We start from the raw sequence: 25539 nt of genomic DNA, 5'->3' as shown, positions 1-25539 counted from the left end.
AAGGTTCAACCAATTCAAGCCGTAACTCCTTATATCCCAACTTCGTTGGGGACATGTAAAGAAAAATTGAGAAAGAACATACCGCTCTTATACCACTGATATGAACTTAAACAGGAACATAATAAATTACATATATAACCATAAATACAAATATGCAACACAAATAACACTTCATTTCATTAATATAAGATATTGAAATAACTTACAAATAGAATGGAAATAAACTAGCTCAGGCGATGGTAGCTTATCTCTGAGAAGAGATTTGGTGAGTAAATGCCTCTTAACTATGTGACAATGAGGCTGAAGGGCATATTTATTAATGAATAATAAGGGAAAACCATAAACAACAAAAACCCTAACCCCAGGAGATGGAACACCAAGAGTTTGTGGGCCCCTTTGTGGTTATTTGGGTAGCCAACTTCCTGGGGTCATAACTTGGTAATATTATATCCGTTTGGTGCGTACGATACCTTGTTGGAAAGGTCTCTTCGAGTACTACATGATTTGAAATAGGCCATTTCCTGAATTTTGGGGCCTGTTGCGGACCTAAAAAAACGTCGTATAGGGGGTCAAAACTACTCTGAAAGTTCAAGGCCTGAAAAAACTGCTAAAAATAGTTAATAATGCCATAAACAAGGAAGCAGATTAAACCGACTGTGATCTAGGTGGGATAGGAGGGTGGCCACCAATATCCACATGGATCCATTTTTATGTGGGAGTTGAATGAGATTTGATAATAGCCTTTGGTTTTGGTCTTAGGAGAGCTGCATCAGGTTCAAGTTTTGCATGAGGAGATTGGTGTGGCAGCATAGCTTCCCTTTCGTCATGGTATGGAGGGCTATTTATCTTCATGTAAATTCCTATGGGTCTTAATGGAAAGTCTAGATTTTCGTGTCATATGTGTTTATTTTATAGCAATTATATGTGTTCTTCATTTAGTTGTCCAGTATTGGTAGTAGTTTTCTATGTGTTTGCAGCAGTGTGTAATATGAAGAAACTTGTTGGTTTAAGTGTGTTGTCCATGTACAATGCGTTTTTATGCAAGGAATTTTTATGGCTGAAATTAGCTTTTAATTTGTTTTATTTTTCCTTTGTTGGCCCTCCGGGTCAGAGCTACCAACAAATCCTAAGTGAAACAAAACATCAATCTTTGTCTTCTTGACCTGTATCTTTATATGGAAGAGATTGGTCATTTATTTCTCTTACTATTGCTAAAGGCTACTTAGATTCACCTCCTTCTACATTGACATACAAATGATCTTCCCATCCACGTCCGAGATGCTTTCAAATTGGTTGCTTAAATTAGTGGCCAATTGTCTTTATTTTTGTTCTTCAGGTTAAGCTTTGGATGCAACTTCCATTACTTCTCCTCTGTATGGTTGTCAATGTTGCAGTGGTTTCTGGGATCTTTACACTGGTGTGTTGTGGTTGTATTCTTTTTATCTTTCCCCATTTCTTCTTCTTCTTCACTTCCTTAGATGTTTATTTTTTCTCCTTCTACTTTGATCCACTTTATTGTGCTCTCTTCAGTCCTATGTTCTCCATGCATGTACACAAGCTTCATCCACTGATTTGGGCTTGAACAACATCACTTGCTCCCATGAAAGGTGATGTGGACCCCCCAAATACTTGAGGAGTACATCTGGGTTCTTTAGGGAGATATCCAATATTATGGCCATCTTTCTGAACTCTGCGGTATACTCATGCATGCTTTTCCATGGCTTTTACCTAAAGTAGTGCCACCAGATCCACTGGTCCTATACATGCCCAATAGGGTAAAACATTAGCTTAATGATGGTTTTGAATTCCTCCCACTTAGTCACTGGAGGGTCTCCCTCCAAACTTAGGGTCTCCATGTGGCTCTCCCACTAAGTCACTGGATGGCCCTCTAATTTCAGCCACACGAATGAAATCTATTGCTCTTTCTGAATTTGATGAACACTGAAATACACTTCAAATTGTTGCAACTGATGATTCATCTTTAGTGCGTCGATCTCACTGTGGTACGGATGGATATCGACCTTCACTTTCATCTTAAATAGGGGCTATGATTGATTTACGACACTCAAACTAGGTTGAACTTTTTTCGAGTTCTTTCTTCGACTAGTTCTTTATTTCTTCCTGATCACGTGACCCCCCTTTTGATTTGTCCTCTGAATTTGAGCCACCACATTCTCTAAATATCCCAATCTTATTTCTAAGGGCAGCCATGAGGAGATTTACATTGCGATTTATATCAACGAATTGTTGTTCCAATCGCAAAAACCTTTCCTCTCCAAGATCATGATGGTTATTCATAAATTCGTCAGCCATGATTAGGGTTTTGGACCAACCGATCTAGATCCCTTGCAAATCTCCACAATACATACAAAGAAACCTGCTTTGATACTAATATGATTTGTAAATTGTCATGGATATTCCATTAGACATATTCCACTAGACAATTTGTCACAATAGATATGATAAAATTATATTTGAAATTTGAAATTCTACACTATTACAGTTTTATTATATTTATGTATCTATAAATTTATAGTTAATAGTGCATGCAAGCGAATTAAAATGATGTAGAAAAATAGAGAATGGAAAAATAAAAGCTCCCACACACATTTGACACAAGATATGCTATGGGAAACCCTTTCGGGGAAAAGCTTAGCTGGAAGGTGAGGTTGCTCCACTCTCTTTCTCTGAATAGAAATATGGTTACGAGTACAAATAAGTATGTCATGTGGCTCGTGGGCCGCTACAATGCACAAATTCTCTTTGTGTGCTCTACCTTTATTTTTGGCTAACTATGGAACAACTGCGCTCGAAAGAATGGAATCCCTTTTCCTCCTAGTGGCTAGGTTATTACACAACCTGATAGCCTCCTAGTGGTTAGGTTTGACTAACTCAACTCTTAATCAAAGTTACAATGTAGACTCTTACAGAGTATTCTACATCGTAATCACATACCTAGTATGCCTTTCATGAATATTTGGGGCTGACATGGCATCCTCTCGAATTATGGTGGTGAAAACAGGAAGGTAAACTTTTGAGTGGCATAACTTTCGCATATGGACTCTGATTATCGTGATTCTTGCATTGTTGGAAAGGTCTTTGTGTGTGGAAAAGGAATTAAAGGTTCAAAGCTAAAATGACAAATTTTTACCCCCAAAAAACATCATTTGATGCTTCAAAATGCTCCTGAAAGGTTTCATACCGTGTTTTGCCAAACTGGGCCTCGCGAGTAAAAATGGTCCTCTTAGTTGATTCCTCCACTTTTTCCACTTTGAAAGCATCACCTCCAAGAACCCGAATTGTTCCTGAGAAATAGACTTAGAAATAATAGGCTATATTCTTTGAGCTATAACATTTTAGATTACCTTGTAGACATAATTACACAATGACATAGGCCTAAACCCCTCAAAATAAGTTGGGTTATCAACCTTAGTAATTAAGGCAATAAAGGAATATTTAAAAGCTGCCAAAATACTACCTTCTTGTATGGATTCATTTACAACCCTTACCAAATCATACCCCAAAGTGTCATAGAAGGTTGTGAAAAATTCAACAGCATAGCCATCAGGATTGGGGCTCTTATCCTTTTGAAAACTAGAATGTTAGGTCCCTATACTACTAGTGTAACCCCTTATTGTTATTAGTACAACCCCCTTATAATATTTTTGTGCCCATGCAATCCCCATATTGTTATTATTATGCACCATAGAAGCCCACTATTGTTAATATTGTTCCCTTACATTATTATTGTTATGTCGGCTCTGATTATATTATGACCCCTTAGACTCCTATATATAGAAAGGAGGTCTTGTCATTTGTATCATCCAAAAGTTTTTCATTTATGTAATGTAAAGGAGGTTGCCCCGTCGAAGAGGCTTATTCTAAGTCGTTCATCTATCTTTTCTATCTTTTTGTGAGCTGGTTTCATAACATTTGGTATCAGAGCTTTGGATTCTAGGGTTTTGTTGCTCCAAAATAGGTCAACGTGGAATTTTCGCTATAACTTCTTTTCTGCGACGTTTCAGAATCTACAAAAAAAACATTTGAGAAGAAATCACACTGAATCTCACGTCTGAATTTCAGATCTTGTCTCGCTATATTTTCAGATATATGATTTGTGGAAGTTACGGTTTTTTCAAGCTCCAAAATTTCATCTAAAACAGGTCATCGTGGAAGTTTCACTATACCTTGTTCACTATGAAGTTTCAGAAGCTAAACAAAAAACCCATTTGAGAAGAAAGCGGTCTGAACCGCGGGTCCAAATTTCAGATCTTGGCTCACTATATTTTCAGATATATGATTAGAGGAAGTTAGGTTATTGCAGACTCCCGAATTACATCTTAAACAGGTCACCTTGGGAAAACCATCATAACTTTCTCTCTGAGCATCAGATTGAAATTTCGTCAGAAGTTAAAGAAAGAGGACTTCCTATAGTTTTATGTATATCAGTTTCAGGTACTAAGGTCAAAATAGTGACACGTGGAACTTCATACAAGTTCGCTCTTCTGAAAAGGTCTATAATCAGGTCATCGTGGGAGATTTGACATAACACTTTCTTGTAGAATCCAATCTTGATCAGACTTGCAGAATTAGAAAGAGAACACAGAGAGATACCGCAGGAAGAAATTTCAGAACTTGGAGATCTAAAATTACAAAGTTACATTCGTTTCAAGGTCAATCTCCTAAAATCAAGAAAAGGTGATATGAGGAAGTTTGATGGCAAGGATCAGGTAAATTGGATACTTCAGGGAGAAATATTTTGATCTACATGGTGTACCACTGTTACAAAAGGTATGTATTTCATCTTCATATTTAGAAGCAGATCAATTTTTATGGTATAAAGGGCTTTGTTCTCATAAACAACTTGCTACGTGGTCAATTTTCATGGAGGAAATCATAGCACATTATGAGGATACAAAGAGCAACACCACAACAATTGGAAGAAAGAAAGAGAAAAAGGGCTTTGTTACAAAATGGAAAGCAAAATTATGGCAACAAGGAAGTATACCCCTCACAACTATAAATATGGAAGTGTTGTTTCTCCTAGCCTTCCACAACCTACAAGGGTTACATCACAACAATTGGAAGAAAAAAGAGAAAAAGGGCTTTGTTACAATTGTGATAACAAATACATTAAAGGTCATAAGTGCGTTGAGAAGAAATTATTTTACATTGATTGTGGAGAGGAGGAAGAAAAGGATCAAGAAACGTCAAAAGAAGAGCATATACACCAGGAACCAACCCCAGAGAAAGAAGAAATGAATCTGAACGTATCTTGTAAAGCATTGGAAAGAATTACTACTCCTCAATCTCTTAAGATAGAAGGACATATCAAGAAGAAAAAGGTTCAAGATGTGAAAGACCACATCAATAAAGAAGAAATGAATCTAACCATATCTTGTAATGCATTGGTCGGAATTACCACTCCTCAAACTATCAAGATAGAAGGACATATCAAGAAGAAAAATGTTCAAGAAGTGAAAGATCACATCGAGCATCAAGAAATGAATCTGACCATATCTTGTAATGCATTGGAAGAAATTACCACTCCTCAAACTCTCAAGATAGAAGGACATATCAAGAAGAAAAAGATTCAAGCATTGAAATATCACATCGAGCATCAACAACAAGTTCTCCAACTTTTAAAGGATAATGCCACTTTGTTGCAGAATCGAATGAAACAACAGGCAGATCAACAACGCAGTGAAAGAAGTTTTGATGTAGGCGATTGGGTATTTTTACGTCTACATCTCAAGAAAGCTAGTTATGAGAATGAAATGTTGGCAATACTACATGCACTTAAGAAATGGTGACCTTACCCAATGGGTAGACACTTCAAGGTAAAAATGGATCATGATAGTCTTAAATACTTTCTAGAACAAATATTATCTTTAGAAGAACAGAAAAAATGGGTCACAAATATGTTGGGTTATGACTTTGACATCATCTACAGAAAAGGGAAGAAAATTTTTGTTACAGATGCACTCTCAAGAAAGGATGAGAATGTGGAAGTATTGTTTTGTGTTATTTCTATTATCCAACCAGATTGGATAAACGAAGCAAGGTGTGAATGGAACAAGGATGAAGAAGTGTGGCCACTCATTCAAAAGTTGCAGAAGATCCCAGTTCAAAAAATATCGCCAGAACTTGACGAGGAAGAAAAAATCATATTGGAACCTGGAGCAGTCACAGAAACAAGAGCCCAACAGCTACGAAATCGATCAATTTCAAAGTATCTCATCAAGTGGAAGAACTCACCCGCTAAAGATTCCACATGGGAGGACAATAATTTTATATAGAAGCATCAAGAACTACTCAAGCGTTGAGGACAACACTTTTTAAAGGAGAGGGGCATGTTACGTCCCTGTACCACTAGTGTAACCCCTTATTGTTATTAGTACAAACCCCTTATTATATTGTTGTGCCCATGCAGTCCCCATATTATTATTATTATGCCCAATAGAAGCCCACTATTGTTATTATTGTGCCCTTACATTATTATTGTTATGTCTGCTCTGATTATATTATGACCCCTTAGACTCATATATCTAGAAAGGATGTCTTGTCATTTGTATCATCCAAAAATTGTTCATTTATGTAATGTAAAGGAGGTTTCCCCCTCGAAGAGGCTTATTTCTAAGGCGTTCATCTATCTTTTCTATCTTTTTGTGAGTCGGTTTCATAAAAGTACAACTTTTAGTTCATTTTCAAACACTTCCTCCATTAAGTCCCTATTATCGTCATCCCCCACAAAGCTAAGAAAGAACTAAACCACATGAATGGCTTCAACAATATTAGTTCCCTCTGGTTCCTAAAATGTTGATTTAAAATGGGTCATGCCTAGAGAGGCGAGGTATACCTCTTGACCATTTTGCCCCTCCACACTCCAAATAGTGTTTTAAATTTTCCAACCCTTTGCATAGGCTTGAAAAAAATTAGTATTTTCACCACCGCAATCCAACTAGATAACCCTGCTTTTAAGGTAACATATAGCTTACCCATTGGCAAAAATCTCTTTCCTTCTCGATTCCATACTATAAAGTCACCCCCTAGACTCTTGAGAATAGAAAGCAACATTATTTGAGATAGAGAAAGCCTCAATTTGTTGTTCAATAGTCACCAAGTCTTACTCCTCCTTCTTCCAAATAGTTGTAGCCCATTCCTTCGAAAAAAGTTTAATATGTTTCAAATTGAACTCAAATTGTGAGGTTGCAGAGAGCCCCGAGCCTGCATCAAAGGGTCTCCATTTTTTACGGATCAGCTTGTAAAAACTCACGTCTATAATCTAGCATGAATTCATTTTAAATGGGCTAGAAAGCTTATAAGAATGACCCTTTATTTCAATAGAATTTGGGCATGCTCAGAGACACCACCAGAGCCCACCCATTGATGAAGAAGAGGGAATCTATGGAACATAACCTCAGCCACAAGAAAATGGTCCAATCTTTTAGCAATATGATCCTCCCCCACACACAAATTCCTCCATGTGGACAGTAATACGACCAGAAACAAGATCAGATAGTTTCTTAGATTCAATATGATGAGAGAAAAAATCTGAAAGGGGATCAATTCTAGCATGAACACCCCATGATTCGACCACACCCATAGAGAAGTTTAGATCTGCATTGATAATTAGGTTTTCATCATTTAAAATAGACTTGCTAAAAAAATCATTCCAGAAAGCCACACATTCCTCATTTGGACCATATAAATTGATGAAGGTGAATATGCAATCCAACTCTACAGAGAAGCCAACCATGCCAAGCCCAGAGTAGATACTCCAAACATTATTAACTTGTATTTTCCGCTAATCCCACCCCAAGACTAGGCCCCTTGATCAACTATGGACATCCAATGCAATAAATTTCCAGGAAAGAAGGATGGATTCTAATAATTTTGAAATAGACTCCCCACCCGCAAGAGATTTTTTTGAGAAATATTACATCAGGATGTTCCACCTAAACAATCTCCACAAAGAAAGTCTTTTAGGATTACTTGCAAAAATTTTACAATTAAAATACATGAGTGTTATTTAGAAACCCCATGAATGGCAAATAATGCTCTAAGTGCCCCATTAATAAATGATTTCCTACCCATAGCCATTTTCTCACGAGACTTTGATTAGGCCTAAGAGATATGGAACCTCCTCCCCCTACCCTTCGTAGGGGACCTAGAGATAGGCGTTTGACTCAAAACACTTGAAAAGCCCTCATGCACAAAGAGAGTAAGCCTTGACCTAAAACTATGTAAAATGTCACTTCCATCCAAATTTCTACAAAAGCCCAAGGAAACTAACACCCTTGGAGATGAGTAACCCAAAGGCCCAGGAGGAATGGGACAAGAGGCTTTAACAAGGGATAAATAAGTGAACAAATTCTAAGAAATCACAACATCCATACCTATGGAGGAAAAATCCCTTTGCAAGTTCAGAAAAATAACTAACAAGCAAAGAGACAGGGGTAAGGGAGAAAAGTACAAGGAGTGGGCGTTGCCGACTAAAAATCCATAGACATTGGAGACGAGGCTAATTATTCCAAGAATGAGACCATAGGAGTTGTAGAAAATGCAACAAGAAAATCCTCATTTAATTTTGTCCTTGAATTAAATTGGGAATAAAACTGTAATTCCACATCTCATGAGAACTTGTATTAGTTAATTAAGTTAATTTGACTTAGTTCGCTTAGTTAATTCGAGTTGAGGTTCTAACTAGAGTCATGTATAGTGTCTCCTACATTATAGGAACCCTAGTTGAGTTTATTTTGAGTTGTAATTAATTAATTTAGTCTAACTGAATTAAAATCAGTTAAACTAGTTCCAATTGATGGAGGAACTAGTGGGAGGTATAGTAGTGTGGTGCTGCCTATAGTGGAGTGTGATGTTGCCTACAATGATAAAATAGTAAACTGAAGATTCCCTCATAAGTAATTCATGCATGTCAAATCTGAGAAAGACCTAGTTGAGATTGGAGTTCATGGAAAATGTACTATCAATTGTATAATCATCCAAATTGTATAGATGGTGCATGCAGTCAGAGGAAGGGCTATGAGGATTGCACAATTCATATTGAAAAATTCCCTAATCAATAGGGGGATAATTCCTTGAGGAACAATGTAAGGAAATATGGACTTGGGAAAGCAGGAAATTGGTTAGGTATTGACCTGGGCTTGTCTAGGAAGCTATGAGACAGATAGAGATAGTGCAGAGATTGCTCGGGCTTGAGCAAAGCATTGTAATCTTCTCATGCTTTTTAACGAATGTAATATACAGATAACGGGGGTTTTTAGTTGTAGCTTTCACCAGGAAATCATTGTGTAATGTGTTGATTGAATTATTTCTCTTTTATGCTTCGAGATTTCACGATCGTTTAATTGTTTCCGCTGATGAGTAGAGTGGATTCAAGTCTATTGTTTTAGTAAATTACAATTAGCAATTTGAATATACAAGGAATCTCTACATGGTATTAGAGCTTAAATCACTATAGAAGAGGAGAATACAAGTTTTTCTTTTGCAAGTGAAACTGAATTTGCAATATCATACTTTATAGCCAATAGGATGTTGTTCTAAGGATTGAGACTCAAATAATCCCTTGAGGGTATTTTGAACTATCTTGCTTGGAAGGATTGGATGGAGGCAGTGTCGGAAGATAATGAGCTTAAGTAATCCATAGAAAAAGATATTCCTAAGCATCCAACAGCTGATGCTCAAGATCTGGTAGAGTGGAGAAACTGTGTTGCAAAGGTCAGAAGGATTATCCTAGAAGGAGTTTGAGATCATATTGTCTCGAACCTCCATGGCAAGGAAACTCCATATGAAATGTAGAAGGCCTTGACAGACTTGTTTCAAAACAATAGTGACCACAAGAAGATATCACTGAAGGACAAGCTCAGAAAAATCAATATGGAGAAGGACAACATTGTGTAATATTCTTGACCAAGTTCATCCATTGTCAGGATGAGCTTGTAAGTGTTGTTGTGATAGTTGTTGAATACGATATGGTGAGCCTATCACTTCTAGGCATTCCCAAGAGCTAACATAGCTATCGGAATCGGTAAATGGGAGGGAGAAGCTACCAGAGTGGGAGCGTTTGTGGTTCGACTTGGTGCAAGAAGAGATTCAGCAGAACACCAGAGATGAATCCTCATCCAAGCATGATGATGAGGAGAATTGTGCTTTAGATGGAAAGGCAAAGAAATGGAAAGGAATTCATCCCTTTCAAAATCAAATTCCAGTCATGGTGGTAAGAAGGACATGTCGAAGATTAAATGTTTTCATTGTCACAAGCTAGAACACTATGCCACAAAGTGTCTGCACAAGAGGGTCGACAAGAAGCCCTCGGGAGGAGCGATAGGTGAAGCTCTTGCTTCACAATTCGAGCTGGATTTCACCCTCATCACTTGCATGGTGACATCGATGATGGGTAGTGTGTGGTATCTGGATAGTGGAGCCTCATTCCATATGACCGACAACAAAGAGTTCATTAGTGACTTGGAGGAGAAGGACCTCCAGATGCACATCTAAATGGGAGATGATGGGAGGTATAGCGCGACCGACATCAATATTCTTACCTTTAAGAGGGAGTTTGGTTCTCCTCTGACATTAAAATATGTCATGTATGCTCCCCGTTTGAAGAAGAATTTGGTTTCAATTGCCATGTTGTAGGACCGTGGCTACGATGTAATATTTAGCAAGGGAAAGGCTTTCCTTTGTCATATAGCCTTAGGACAAGTGAAGCGGATCGGGGTTGAGGTGAAGAACCTCTACAAATTGGATGTAGAAGATTTTGTTGCTTTGAGCACAAAAGAAGAGAAGGTGCAGAGCCGAGACATCAGTGAGTTGTGGCATAGAAGATTGGGTCACTTGCACCATGAAGCTTTGAAGATCATACAAAAAATTTCTACAAGACTTCCCAAGGGTACACTAGAGCAGAGAGACACATGCAAAGGGTGTACATTGGCGAAGTAAACCAAAGATACCTTTCATGATAAGGACAATCGAGCGTAAGTTATCCTTGAAAGAGTTCACTCAGATGTGTGTGGATCGTTCTCGATAGCCTCCACGGCCAAGCATAGGTATTATGAACTATTTGTAGATGATTTTTCTCGTAAGTGTTGGATTTTCTTCATGCATAAGAAAGATCAACGTTTGCTAAATTTTGTGAATTTAAAGCACTTGTGGAGAAAGATATTGGCAGGAAATTTAAATCTCTTAGGAGCGATAACGGTGGAGAATATGTGTTGAATGAATTCAATAACTTATGTTCATCATAAGGCATTCGATGGGAGTTAATAGAACCCCATAACCCAAAGCAGAATGGTGTGGCTGAAAGGAAGAACAAAAGTATTGTGGGAGTTGCACGAGCAATGTTACATGATCAGGGCCTACCGTTGTACTTGTGGGCTGAAGCATGAAATACAAATGTATATGTGCAGAATAGGAGTCCTCATCGGATTCTCAGGATGAGTACACCAGAAGAAGCTTTTTTTCAGGTAAGAAGCAAGATGTGGCACACTTCAGGATCTTTGGTTCATCAATTTGCTACTATGTTACCAAGGATGCGTTTAAAATCTATAACCAACAACTGAGTTGGGTAAATTTGTGGTGTACACTGATACACCTTGTTACACTAAAATTTGTCACCATGACTATCTACAGTTAGTATGGCTCTATCAACTGTCATACTATCCTCCTTGGCAAGTCTCATAACTCTGCTCCTCATGTCAAACTCCAAGAAAGAGAGAGAGTCCTTAAAAAGTCAATTAACTCTGGTTACGCAGTTTCACTTAGCCTTACCTGCGTGTACGCACCTCCAATTCATAAAACCTGCGTACTTGTACGCTCTGTATATAAAGGGGTGGGTGCGTACTCCTGTAAAGGTCAAAAGGCGCAAGTTTCACTTCAAAAAAGTTACTTGTGGTCATTTCTAGAGCCTTCTAGAAGATGGTTTGACGTGGATTGAGCGCCTCCAGATGGTTCATGCATCCCAATGAAAGAGGAACTTATCCCATGAAGAGGGGAGCTATCCCATTGAAAGAGGGGCTTATCCCATTCATGGTGGACCTGATTAACTTCCTCCAAAGCACTATAAATACAGGCATTGGGCCAGAGGGAGGGGAGGTTGAAAGCTGAACATTCCTAAGGGTAGATGTTGTTGAAATTAGGACTCCCTTTTAGAACTTGAGAGGAGAGATTCCAATCCTTTCTTAGCTTCATTTGGAAGTGGGTGAGCTGATCAAAGTAAAGGAGAACTCTTGCTGGACCCTGGGAGGGACCTGTACAACACCAAGGCGCTGGTTGTAATGGTTTCTTTTGTTTCCAATTAATACAATTAAGCTCATTTTTCTCAACAAGTTGTTTTATATAATTTGTTTCATATACTCCTTGGTCTTTATGATGAATATGTTTTATTATATGAGTTATTCAGGTGCTATGTAATCGTTTGCTTGTTAGTGAATGCAGGCTTCAAGGAGAAGGAGCTCATCTGGATCAGAGAGGCTGGACTACAACAAACAAGCGTTGGACTAAAGGTATGTTTTAAACACCTGGTTGCTTGTATTCTAAATGCATGTTTAGGGAAAGATAGTGTTTAATTGTCTTGTTTGTCACTAGAAAGCCTTAGCTTCTAGGGAGGTCGGTTTTGTCCGCAAAATTGACTCTTTCTGCATGACACACCTCACAACTATCGGGTGTACCTGCCATCTCACAGGATGACAATGGTTCGTAGAGATGTGAAGTTCGATGAAGAGAAGGCCATGTGATGTTCCATTGGGAGGGAGCTTCAGTTGCATGGAGAAGAGGATCTTTGAGCTCCAAAGGTGGAACCTCAAGATGATGTGGAGTAGCCATATTCAGAGGAGCAGAGAGTGGAAGCACCCACTCATGCAAAGACTTCCAGAAATGGAAGGAAGCGCACCAAAGAGGCTGGTAGATTGATGCATGATGCTAGAGAGAATGTGGGAGCACCCACATCGCAACGCAAGTAGAGGCGGTCACCATATTGGTACATTGAATACATGGCTCTGATGAGTGAGAGTGTAGATATTGACCCATCCTCTTTCGAGGAAGCAATGTAGAAACTAGTATGGGTTGATGCCATGGTTGAGGAGAATGACTCCACTTTCAAAAACAATGTTTGGGAAGTGGTCCCAGGACCAGCAAACAAGTTAGTGGTGAGTTCCAGCTGGCTTTACAAGGTAAAGCAAGCAATAGATGGGAGTGTGGAGAAACACAAGGCCAAATTTTTGGCTAGAGGGTTCTCTCAGGTGGAGGGAATTGATTATGAGGAGACCTTTGCTCTAGTAGCAAGATACTCTTCAATCATATCTATTCTAGCACTTTCAACACAGATGCAATGGAAGATACATCAAATGAATGTGAAGATAACTTTCCTCAACTGTGTGATTGAGGAAGAGATGTACATTGAGTAGTTGGAAGGATTTGAGACCTTCAACAGAGAGTTGCATGTGTGCAGACTCATGTGATCATTGTATGGACTAAAACAAGCACCTTGTGCTTGGTACACCATTATTGACAACTATTCCACCAAGTTTGGATTCACCAAAAGTGAAGTAGATGCGAACCTTTGCCATATTGTGGTTGAAGGTAAATTGTTGATTATAGTATTATATGTCTATGATTTAATTCTAACAGGGGATGAGAAGCTAGTAAAATATTGCAAAGAGAATCTTGTAAGAGAATTTGAGATGAAGGACCCAGGGCTCATGCATTATTTCCTTGGTATGGAAGTATGGCAAGGAGATGAAGAATTGTTTATCTCTCAGGGCAAGTATGCCAACGAGATAATAAAGAAGTTCCACATAGAGAACGACAAACCCATGGAAACTCCTCTAGCAGGGAATTGGGGGAAGGAAGATGCTACTTCAGGTGAAGTAGTGGAGGCTACTATTTACAGACAACTTGTGGGTTCACTTATGTATTTGGTGAACATACTACCGAACATATGTTTTGCAGTTAACCAGCTTAGTCAAGCCATGGTTAAGCCAACCAAACTCTATTGGAAGGCAACTAAACATGTGTTGAGATACCTCAGAGGCACCACTCAGTTTAGTATGTGTTACAAACAGACAGAGGGAGTGAAGTTGTAAGGCTTTGATGAGCCTCACCATTAAATAATTATATGGGCCTTAATTGGACTTAATTCACCTCCTAGCTTAGTCAAACCAACTATTCTCACAACTTATTGTATACTTTTGATTATATTTTTCTTAAGAGATGAGTTAGAGTTGGATATTTTACTTTGTCGTCTAATGTGCATGTAATGCAGGGATAAAAATATAAAAGCAAGGAACTACGGTAAAAGACCTTGGTAAAAACTTGAATGGGACAAGGGAGAGGAATTACAGGAGGTAAATCCTCCTCATTTACTACCCCTCCATTTGAATATCCCTCCATCAGCTGAAAGTACAAACAACCAAGCAAGTGAAGGTGCAAACAACCAAATCAGGAGTACTAGAAGGCAACCAAGCAAGTGAAGATGCAAATAGCTAAATTAGGTGTACTAGAAAGCAGCCAAGCAAGTGAAATTATGAGTTTATCTTGAGTTGGGAGCCAAGCCTCCCTACTAGAAGGCAGCCGAGCTAGTGAAAGGGAAAGCACGAGTTTATCATTGAATTGGGAGTTGTGCCTCCCTAATTTTGAAGGAAGTCGTTGGAGACTTCAGATGTATAAGTAGAGAGGCTTAGGACCTCAGTTTTTTTGGTTAGTCAGTTAGCAAGCATTAGAAGTATTTAGACTTTTTACTCTACTTTGTGTCCAAGTGCAGACTTGTAACAATTTTGATGTAATACAATGTTCTTTTATAATGAAGATGAGTTTTTTTTGAGCCAGCACTAAGTTAACTCAGAGGGCTGAAGCTCTTGGGTTAGGGCCCAACCCTAGCAGCCAAAGCTCCTCTTTATTGTATTGTTAAGTAGCATAGTTTCCTGTTTTCTGTTCATCTGCTTAAGTAGTTCATTTCCATTCCAGAGGTTTATTGTTTAATTGTTCATTTGTTTAAGTAGTTGCAGTCTCATTACAGTAGTGTAGAGTAGATCATTTATGATTTCATTCAGTTAGTAGGTTGGCAAAGAAAAGATCCACAAGGTTGCTCACAGGTGTCTCGACCTCACCTCCTCCCTCTGGGACCATGATGTGAGGAAGAAACCCTGCAGCAACTCCAAAAACACAGGGTTTTGGTTTTCACAAGGAGTTTGTTGTTTAACGCAGTCACTGGGTTCATTACATTGTTACTCTATTCCTTTTATGATCATCTACTCCTTCATTCTCTTCCCGTCATTTGATCTCCCTCACATCCTTTTCATTCTCGTTTAGCATGAAAAGCTGAGCGAAAGCTATTTCCACGTTCAAACAGTTTTTACCCGCAGATTGCCTCACACAGCGAAACTAACCAATCACCGCTCGAATTCACTTTTAGCGGTTAACTTCGTGCACTTTAAATCCCAACCATTGATCTACCTCATCAGATCTGACGGCTATCATGCACCCACTCACCAACCAGCTCGGTCAAACTCCACCGTTGATCTTCCTCGCCAGATCTGACGGCTATCGCCCCATATCGCGTGGATTTCTGTCGGATCGTTATTCACCCGAGGGCACGCGAAATGGGCAGTTTCCCCGTGCTACATGTCGGCCGGGGAAGCTAATCGCGTGAAAATTGAGAAAATTTCTTACAGCTTTGAGGGCACGTGAAATACTGCTTACCGCCCTCTAAACCCGCTCCCTCATTTCTGCACATTCCTTTAAGTGCTCCAATCTCCACCGTCAATCTATCTCCTGATCTGACAACCATCACATCACCTGATACCATTTCCGCATCTTTCTTTTGCTCGCGATCTAATCTTCCCCATCCATCTGCAAATTAATCTTGTTTATCCATCTCCTTAGTCCGCCCATGCAATATAATCTCAACCATCCATCTCGGTTGTCCCCGTTCATTCATCTATTCACTTAACCATTCGCGATATAATCTCAGTCATTCATCCTGTAGTGAACCTTGTTCGCCCATCTACCTACGTACCTTCCTGTGATTTGATCTCAGCCGTTCATTTGCCTTTCACCTGCCGACCCAACGGTTCTTAGGCATTGTTGCTCCCCCACATCATCTTTTCACCAATTTGAGCTCTGACTGCTTCTTCCGCTTAGACACAGACTTAGCCTAGTTTCCATTGTTTACCCCTTAGTCTAGTTTTTATGCTTTTACTTCAGCAACTTAGATAATTAGCATTAGATTAGTGATTGATCTAGTAATTCTGCTCAGCATAGTTGTTTAATTGGTTAGCTAGGGTCTGGTGTGAGTTTAGCATTACTTTATTGCTTTCTTCATTTCTGTAGTAGAATGGCTCTCCCCTAGAATAGGCTTTCTCTCCTTCCATCAAAATCAAGCTTCTTCTGACCCTATAGAAGTCTGGCTTGGAACCCCTGCGATATCTTGCCAGATGCGTAGTGACAACAGGCAATACCTTCACTTCTACTTGTGTATATACCACAGTCACCTCCAAGTTTGTACGAACCCCGGGTTGATAAGTAAAGCTGGTAGGCGTAGGAGTTGCAGCATTCTTGCTGCAATACCTAGGCTCATCACTTTTTGGCGCCGTTGCCGGGAGGTGTCAGAGTAGGAGAGATTACTACTCCTTTTATTTCTAGTCTCTAACTTTCTTTTCTTCTACTTCTAGTCTTCAATTTTCTTCCATTAGTTTATTTCTACAAAAGTAATCTAGTTTCTTTCTTTCATTTGTCATTTATCTGCTTTCCTTTCCATTCTGCAAGTAGAATTTCAATTCAGCAAGTAGTTTCCTTCTTATTAGTAGTTTTTCATTCAAGTAAGCAATTTCATTCTACATTAGTTTTCTTTATATCAGTAATCTTTCATTCAGCAATTTCAATTCAGCAGGTAGTTTCCTTTTTGTTAGTGGTTTTCATTCAATCAACAATTTCCTTTCTGCAGAGTACTTTCCAGCTTTAAAGAAAAATCTTACAAAAAACCCAAAAACATTTCCTTTCATGCCTCGTAGGAATAGGGATAATTCAGGAAAATTCTTGCCAAATACCCCCACTACATCCAATAGTCAACCTTCTCTCTTCTTCGGTGACTGTGAATTGGAAGAACCTTTAGGTGAGCAACCTCACATATTTGAAGAACCTATAGGGGAAGAAGAAGAGGAAGAACCCATTCCTACCAAACCAATGGTTGAAAAACAAGATGACAGAGGAAATAGAGAGAGAATTGAGAGTGCCTTCCCCATTAGGGAAACCAATGGGGACACTAAAATGAAGAATATAAACCCCTTTACTCTACCTCATTTCCATGGCTTGACCATAAAGGACCCTGCCACTTTCCTATTTGAGTTTGCTATTATATGTCGAACCTATGACTATATAGAGGATGAGCAAAAGTTAAAATTGTGTCCATCTACCCTCAAGGATGCAGCATTGTGCTGGTTCATGGGTGTACTTGGAGATAACATCATAACTTGGGCTCAAACAGTAGGCCTTTAACAACAAATATAGGGACTACTGTAGGTCAAAAGACACTAAATAAGATATTTTTAGGATGACCATAGGCTAGGATGAATCCCTAGAAGACTATGAAGAAAGATTCCAGCTCAGTTACAAAAGGGCCAGGCACACACTTGACCCTGAGTCACTGAAGTTGATCCTGCTTAGAGGAGTAAGGGAGGATATCCTAGATACCTTGCACTTGTTAGCAGGAGGAGATATCTGCCAACTACCCTATGAGCATATCAAGACTGTCTTTAAAGACCATTCTACGAAAACCAGGAAAAAGGGTAGGAGTAGTCAACCTATGGCCAGTACATCATCTTCCAACTCATCCATCAAGGGTGAAATTGGAAATATGCTGGAGGACTTCAAAAGTGAGATGTTGCAAACCCTTGCCTTGCAATTGGATTCCATTAATATCACAATGAAGCAAGAGGAAGTATAGAGAACCTTGGCCATGTTTTGTCCTAGATGCACCAGGAGGCATCCTAGGAATGAATACCCATTGATCTGTATTGAGATTTTCTCAATCTGTGAAGAAAACCACTCCACAGACAAGTGCCCTATTTTCCCTAGACTCAAAGTTGTATATCAAGGATTTGAAGGGGTCATTGAGCAAGTTTGCTACATCAACCAAAGAAGACCTTCTGGGCCTAGACCATACCAACAGGGTATGCAAGGATCATCACATGCATATTACAAACCCAACCAAACCACAACTATACTTTCTTGGGGACCCCCTGCTCAACCTTCTTGGTCTACAACACCCCCCCTGGTCCTATGCACCTCAGTATCCTTCCCAGCCAGCCAGCCAATCATTTCAACCTTACATTCAGCCACAACACCAGTGGAATACCCCGCCCCAGGGGTGGAGACCCCAAGTCAACAATGTTCCAGCCCTATTGCATCCACCACCTACCCAACCACAACTCCTGCACTCTGCTCCACCTAGGCAACCCCAGGTGCCTGCCCAGCGAAATCCAAACCCAAACAATAGGCAGGCTCAACAAGGATACGGTGGAGAGACATCATACCCAGCTTATGCTGTAGAAATCCAGGAGATTAGCCTAAGATCTAGGAGAATTCTCCCAAATAACCAACCTCCCTCTCCACATAGGGAGTTTGAGGAAAAGTTTTGATGCGGCGATACTGGACGGAGCCATGGCGGAGAACGGCTAAACCCTAGTTTTTTAGCCGGTGAAATCTCAGGGTTCATGGACGGTTTTGACCTGGTTTGATTCTCTGGAAATGGTGACACTCGCGGGCCTGTTTTGAAGGTTTTTCATTATTATATGGTGTTGACCCATATTGGGATCATGGAGACATTGATTTTATAAGGGTTTGTAGTCTCCTGATCAGTCGTTTCATTGTATTTAAATTCGAGATTACGGTTTCCCCTGCAGTCGGTCCCCGGGGTCAGTGGTCAGAACAGGTTTGTCGGTTTTACCATGGTGGAGGAGGACCTCATGGACTATGAGGAGGACCCCATGCCAGACCAAGATATTTGGGCATATAAAAATCAGCCGGCTATGGATCCTTGGGGTAAAGACCTGCCTAGCTCGACAGTTGTTGTACATTCGTCCACCACTCGCCGCGCTCTGGGAAAAAGCAGCATCCGGCTGTCAACATAGCGGACCTTCCGTGTTAGAGTGCCCTCCTCTCTCGCCGGCCACACTTCATCTACTGGGCTCCTACTTGCAGACCTCCCCATCCTTCGACTCCCCCCTACCACACCCTTCACAGCAACCCCTGCTTTCCCCTTCGCTTACCTCCCAGCCCTTAAACCCTTCCACCATATCCTTGGCACCGGTTGGACCCTCCAATGTACAGCGCCCTGTTCATCCTTCCTTTCATCCCGGATCCTGCAGTTTAAACCCCCTCTCCCCTATTCGCTCGGGCTGCTTTAGCTCTCCGCTTCTATCTGCTCGTCCGGCCAAGTCTGCCCAGCACAGCACCTCAGACCCCTGTCGAAAGCTCCTCAAAGAATTCCCTATAGGCAGGCGCTCAGACAAGCAGAAAAAAGGTCGGTGCCTCCGGGCCATCGACTCAGATATAAACTTGACATTCGGGGAGGACGTTCAAATGGCGGATGCAATTGATACTGCGAGGAAAGTACTGGTTGGATGGGTCCGTGGTTGGACCTATTCTGTGGAAAGATTGCGGCAATGGACAGAGGAGATTTGGGGCACCTTACTGAAGGAACTGCCAGCTATAAAGGTCTTAGCAAGAGGCTGGTTTGCTCTACACTTTCATAGAGCGGAATACACAGAATGGATATTGTCTCAATTCTGGCATATTGAGCTAGCTCCTGTTCTTCTGAAGCAATGGGATCCCCTCTTTGATCCGGAGCGTGAACAGCTTGGTGCTAGGCCTATTTGGGTCAGATTGCCGGGATTGCCTATGCAATTTTGGACCCCTCAGGTGTTCAAGCGCATTAGCGATGCACTGGGAACTTATCTTGAACATGACCAATCCTATGAACAAACAGGAATTATGACTATGGCAAGGATATTAGTTCATCTTGATACCAGGGTTGGGCTGGAGGAAAAAATCACATTGCACCGAAGACACTTCTCGCGCAAACAGCTTCTGGACTATGAAGGTGTCCCTTTTAGGTGTAGAAGGTGCCATAAAGTGGGCCACTTATACAAAGACTGCCCACTGCTCTCTGGGGTGACTTCGGAAAATTCAAGGGGAACAAAGCAACAACCTTTAGTGGAGCTGAACAAAGGAGACATAAAGCAAGGTGAGGGTGAATTGAACCAGAGTGAGATCCCATCGGTGGCGGGGAATGGCGCTTCAAAGAAGACAAATAGTAGGCGGAAAGCTGCGTCCTCTCCACCTCGTACCCGTTCCAAGTCTGCAGTGGAAGCATCATCGGCCCCGGGTAATGAGTCTCTTCCCATAACCTCTGCACTTTTTTCAGATGTTATGTTTTCTGTACTGCACACATCTCTGCATCCTCCTTCCTCTGTACCGGGCTCTATCCCCTCTATTCCATGTTCCATTTTCCCCCACCCCCCCCCCCCCCCACCCCTCCCCCCCCCCCCCCCCCCCCCACCTTCTCCACCACTCCCTCCTCTCTCAGGATGATATCCTCTCCCCCCACCCTTTCTACCTCCCATACTGGTTCGAGATCGCATCCATACCATCTTTGACCTCATGTCTGTCCAAATGTTTTGGGTCTGGGACTCTCCCCTGGACGAAAGCAAAAACCTTCTAGGGGTCGTCCATCCAAAATCAAGTCTGCCATTCAGTCTGCTGTGGCAGATGTTGCTCGAGGCCGACAATGCACCATTGAGAGGGCGCTTAGAGCAATTGAGCCCTCAGCCCTTGGTTCCCCATGATTTGGCTCTCCTACAATTGCAGGGGATTAGCCAACCCCAAAAAGCGTTTGGCTCTCAAAAGGCTGGCACAGGAAGCCAAATGTGACTCTTTTCCTACAGGAGACACTTTGCTCTTCGGACATCTCTGTGAGAACTCTACAAACCAACCTGTCGGGTTGGATATTTCAAGGTTTGGATGCAAATGAAAAATCTGGTGGCCTTGCTATTGGCATAAACCCCAGGACTGTCAAGATCATTTCATCCTGGGGTGGTTGGGGTTTCATTGGAATGGACATCTTCATGGGGGAACTTGGGCTCACATTAAAAGTTATCAACATTTATGCCCCAAATCAGAACAGAATGGCTTTTTGGCTCAATCTATTGGAAAATAATCTTGTCACAAATTCTACCATTATTGGCGGAGATTTAAATTTCTCCTTGGGTTTGGAGGAATCCTGGGGACATCATGCACAATTGGACCCAATCTCGGAGCAGATGAGTACGTTACTGGACTCATACAAGCTAGTTGATGTTCCCATGAACAAGAAGGTCCCCACTTGGCATAACAGGAGAACGGGGGAAGCTGCATTGGGACGGAGATTGGACAGATTCCTAATCCATGAAGACCTCATCCATAAACTACCCCTGTACAGACAATGGGTAGGAACTGGCGGCTTATCCGATCACCTTCCCATCTTTCTCCAAGTCAGTGGACCAACAAAGAAGCCCCGCTCCCCCTTCAAATTCTTCTCTGGCCATTTGCAAGATCCAGACTTCATCAACCTAGTTACGGATTTCTGGAGATCTCAACCCCCGCTGAGGGCACAGAGGAAGGCGGTTGATTTCTGTGAAAGACTCAAAGCTCTCAGGATCATGACTGAGGATTGGGCAAAGAGGAAGAGATTGAGAGACGATCAGCACCTCTCGGATATTGAGTTACAGATTGCACAGTTTATGGATGAACGGGGGCTTGGCTTCCAAACGGAGGATTCAAAATTACTTCTGAACAACCTGGAGAAACAAAAATCAAGCTGCTACAAGACAAAGAAGAACAGTGGAGGTTAAAAAGCAGAGCCATTTGGTTGCAAGCGGGAGATAGCAATACTAAGTTCTTCCACAACCTTGCAAATGGCAGAAAGGCCTCTAATACTATCTGGCAGCTGCCTAGTGAACCGGAAGGATGGGCCACAACACACCAACAATTAGCCAGATTGGGTATATCACACTTCAAAAGGCAATTTACAGCTTCGACTGCCATCAACCTCCCGGAAATTATCAACCTGGCAGGACATTTTCCTAGATTTGTTGAGCCTGAGGCTATCGAGGATTTGATTCAACCGGTCACCATGGAGGAACTGGAAGGAACACTAAAGTGGTTCAAGAAAGATAAGAGTCCGGGACCGGACGGCTGGCCTGTGGAGTTCTATCTGGCTTTCCTGGAGCTGTTGGGGGAGGATCTGTTGGCAGTCATAGAAGAAAGCAGAATCACTGGGCATATTCACCCCCTATGAACTTCACCTACATAGCCTTGATTCCTAAATCTGACTCCCCATCTTCGTTCAATGACTTCAGGCCCATTTCCCTATGCAACTGTCTATACAAAATTATTTCTAAAATCATTGCTAACCGCATCAAGCCCATCCTATCATCTCACATCTCCCAGGAGCAATTCGCTTTCCTCCATCACCGCCACATTCAAGATGCCATTGGTACAGCCCAGGAAGCCCTACACTCTATCAAACTCAAAAACCTCAAGGGCATCTCCCTCAAAATAGACCTATCGAAGGCCTTTGACAAAGTAAATTGGCTTTATCTGAAAATGATCCTCACCCATTTGGGCTTCCCCCCCGCTCTCATATCCTGGATCATGGGTTGTATCTCATCTGTTTCTTTTGCTATTCTTGTTAATGGATCGGCCACTTCATCTTTCAATATTGACAGGGGAATCAGACAGGGCTGCCCACTATCCCCACTCCTCTTCTTGCTTGTTATGGAAGGCTTGAGCAGACTTATAGCATCCGCCAAAAGGAACGGGGATATTAGTGGACTAAAAATCATGGAGCACTTTTATCTAACTCATCTACTTTTTGTTGATGACATCCTGATATTCTTGAATGGAAGTGTCTGGGATACTACCTCGCTCAATGAGATTCTGAACCTTTTCTGCAGAGCTACAGGAATGGAAATAAACAGAGGAAAATCCACCATATCCCTATCGGATTGTACCCTGCAGGAATCTCAGCTTGCCTTGCAGAAATTTTCCTTCCAAGAAACTGATTTGTTGGAGGGTATCAAATACCTGGGCTTCAGGCTAAAACCTAATGGATACAAGATTGTAAACTGGACCTGGCTCATCACCAAGGTTGAAAAGAGAATTAGCTGCTGGTATCACAGGCTCCTCTCTAAAGCGGGCAGACTTACCCTAATAAAATCAGTCCTCGAAGCCACCCCGGTATACTGGATGTCACTTGCCTGGATACCTAGGGGTATTCTACACAGAATTCAACAAATTTGCTGTAAATTCCTCTGGAATGGCAAGAAGGAGGGCAAGACTTTTGCCTGGGTTAAATGGACCAAAATTGCTACTCCTAAGAAGTGGGGAGGGTGGGGACTTAAATCACTCCCGGCTTTTGCACAAGCCTTGGCTGCTAAACAAGGATGGCTCCTATTGAAACAGAACAGTCTATGGGCGGAAGTCATACATCACAAATATATTTGGCCATTGACCATCACTGACTGGATCAGAAGGCCGAATTGGAATAGAAAAGGTATCTCAGGGATATGGAGGGCCATTCTCAATGTTATGCCCATTATAAAAGATAGATTGATATGGAAAATAGGCAATGGCACATCTGTCCACATTGGTATTGACCCATGGCTGGGCTGTGGAAATTCCCATAGATTACCTGATGGGTTGGTACTCCATCTAAATAACAGAGGCATTAAATTTCTTTCACAGATTGGCGACCAGCAGAATTCTACCTTCTTTTCTTAGGCCTGGTTGAATGAACAGCACTGGAATATCCCTATTGAGTGGAACGAGGTTTGGCAGAGATATAATTAGGCCCTTGCTGAGACTCATGTCAGATTAAGAGAAGGGGAGGATGAACTCATATGGGCTCTTTCAAAATTTGGACAATATACGCCGAAGATGGGCTATGACAAAATCATTGAAGACAGAAAACCTGAGAACCTCAAAAGCTGGTGGGTCTCTCTATGGAAACTGAATGCTCCTCCAAGAACCAGGTTGCTAATGTGGAACATATTGGAAAATAAAGTCCCCACTGGTTCTTATCTTAAAAAGAGGGCTTTCTCAGGACTGTCCCGATGTGTGATGTGCCTACAAGATGAAGAATCGACCCATCACCTATTCCTCACATGTCCGACCACCAGGACTATCTGGTCACAGGTCATTCAAACTCTAAATTTAAATGTGAACTGGCAAGGGGCGGATATCAACACAGCGTGGGAACAGTGGTGGAGCATCGTGGTGGCGGAAAAGCCTAGGAACCTCCCTCTCCTGGTTTCATGGTATATATGGATCAAAAGGAACACCATCATTTTTGAGGACAGACAAGTAAATTGGAACCTTCTCCACCCCATAATCTGCGCGGCATACTCAGAACTACCAAACGAGAACAGTCATGAAAAGCCCAGAAACATACGACAGGAGCAGATAAATAAAGATATGTCGTGGGCCTACTTTGATGGAGCCGCCCAACAGCAAGGCTGTGGTGGTGGCATACTCTTTCACCTATCAGAAACCCATTACTTTCAGATTAGCATGGGGCTAGGACCGGGAACAAACAACCACGCTGAATTGATATCTCTGCGACACCTTTTATACTTTGCCATTATGAAAAACTGTCGAAATTTGCAAATATTTGGCGATTCAAAGACTGTGATTGATTGGTTTAACAACACGGCTGTCTGTCATGCATACTCATTGAAACATATCTTGGAAGAAATTGTTTTTTCAAAACATTCTTTGACCAGATATCTGTTTCTCACATCTACAGGGAAAGAAATGGAACTGCTGACCAGCTATCGAAAGAAGCGACACATCGTCCTCTAGGCGAGTGGATGATCGTTGAATTTACACTAGCAGGGACATACCAATTTTTTCATAGGCCTTATATTGATGAGGCACTCCAGTGAGGCAGCAGCCTCTAACATTATCAATTTTTTTAATGATTTTGAACTTTTGAATATGCATTGTATATATTCAGTATTATGCTAGTAATTGGAATTATCTATGTAAGGGTGATACTATCTCATTTTTTATGGTCTCTGCACCAATACTGTACACCCTATGGGTTTTTTTTTCTGCATCTAGACATTGATGGTGGACGTGTGCCACATACAACATATGCCTTCGGGCATCTACAGCATGTAATTTCTTTTATGAAATTATGAATTTTCTTTTCCGAAAAAAAAAAAAAGAAAAAAAAAAAAAGGAGTTTGAGGAAGAAAGAGAGGAAATCAACCTTAAAGCAAATCTACCATTTCCTAAAAGATTAGCCCAACCACTCCAGCCCACCCCAGAAGAAACTGAACTTCTGGGAGAATTGAAAAACCTATGTGTAAAGACCCCCCTTCTCCAAGCAATCAATGATGTTCCTATTTACAATAAATTGACTAAGGAGAAGTGCTTTAAGCATCCAAGAAGAAGAAAAAGGGATGCCCCTACTATTAATGT

At 41.2% G+C, this 25539-nt stretch overlaps 1 pseudogene; it reads right to left on the bottom strand.

Annotated features, from left to right (window-relative positions):
• The window catches only part of LOC149212313 (transmembrane 9 superfamily member 7 pseudogene), a 36399-nt pseudogene extending 17089 nt beyond the window's left edge, over positions 1–19310 (bottom strand).
• Between the last annotated feature and the right edge of the window lie 6229 nt (positions 19311–25539).

The sequence above is a fragment of the Pinus tabuliformis genome, chromosome 1_1, assembly GCF_031772625.1.
Source record: "Pinus tabuliformis cultivar Carrire ecotype Pingquan chromosome 1_1, CPIR1, whole genome shotgun sequence".
In the NCBI taxonomy this organism is placed as follows: domain Eukaryota; kingdom Viridiplantae; phylum Streptophyta; class Pinopsida; order Pinales; family Pinaceae; genus Pinus; species Pinus tabuliformis.
The sequence above is the reverse complement of the archived record's forward strand: the minus strand, read 5'-3'. Positions and strand labels throughout refer to the sequence as shown.